Source organism: Octopus bimaculoides, chromosome 24 (assembly GCF_001194135.2).
Source record: "Octopus bimaculoides isolate UCB-OBI-ISO-001 chromosome 24, ASM119413v2, whole genome shotgun sequence".
NCBI classification, from domain to species: domain Eukaryota; kingdom Metazoa; phylum Mollusca; class Cephalopoda; order Octopoda; family Octopodidae; genus Octopus; species Octopus bimaculoides.
The window spans coordinates 12,554,950-12,555,669 of NC_069004.1; positions in this window are offsets into that span (position 1 = coordinate 12,554,950).

Below are 720 nucleotides of genomic sequence, written 5' to 3' on the forward strand. Positions count from 1 at the left end.
TGGGCCTACCTCTTCCAGCAGGACAGAATTTTGTCAGTGAACAGGTCGTGGTCTCAAAGCGCCGAAATTATTTTGGCAAATTAAATTTAGATGTTGAAGTGAATCTAACGGGTTTTATGTGTTTCTTAAATGGCTTATAAACACCTTCCATGCTGCAATTGTTTTCATTCCAGTACACGATCTCAGATCAGGTCGCTTGCTATGCAAGTACATCTCCATAATATATATATATATATATATATATTGATTCTAGAACGGCTGTGCTGACGAGAACACGGATGTCATTACGTAAGTAAAATGTTAATGTTCGAAGCTGCAGTACACAGCTAATTCTTTACTTTATATTTCTCATTTTGTCCTGTTATGGTGTTTTGCGAAATTTTTCTTTGTGGTTGGGTCGTTGGTAACCTCTTTCTAGCATATTAGATGTCCACCTAGTGGTCATCCCTTATACACGTGTAATATATATATATAGTAAGAAGTAAAAAAGATTAGCAAATCCAGGTATACATCTAGAAAGCCCTCAGTGTTAAAAGAATTTGGTTGACTATATGAAACAATCAGATACCAATAAATTCAAGTGGAATTGACATCCAAGATCGTTTTCAAATTTTGGCACAAGGCCAGCAATTTCGTGGGTGGGGATATATCGATTACATAGATCCCACTACTCAATTGGTACTTATTTCATCGACACCGAAACCCTCGGTGGGATTCGAA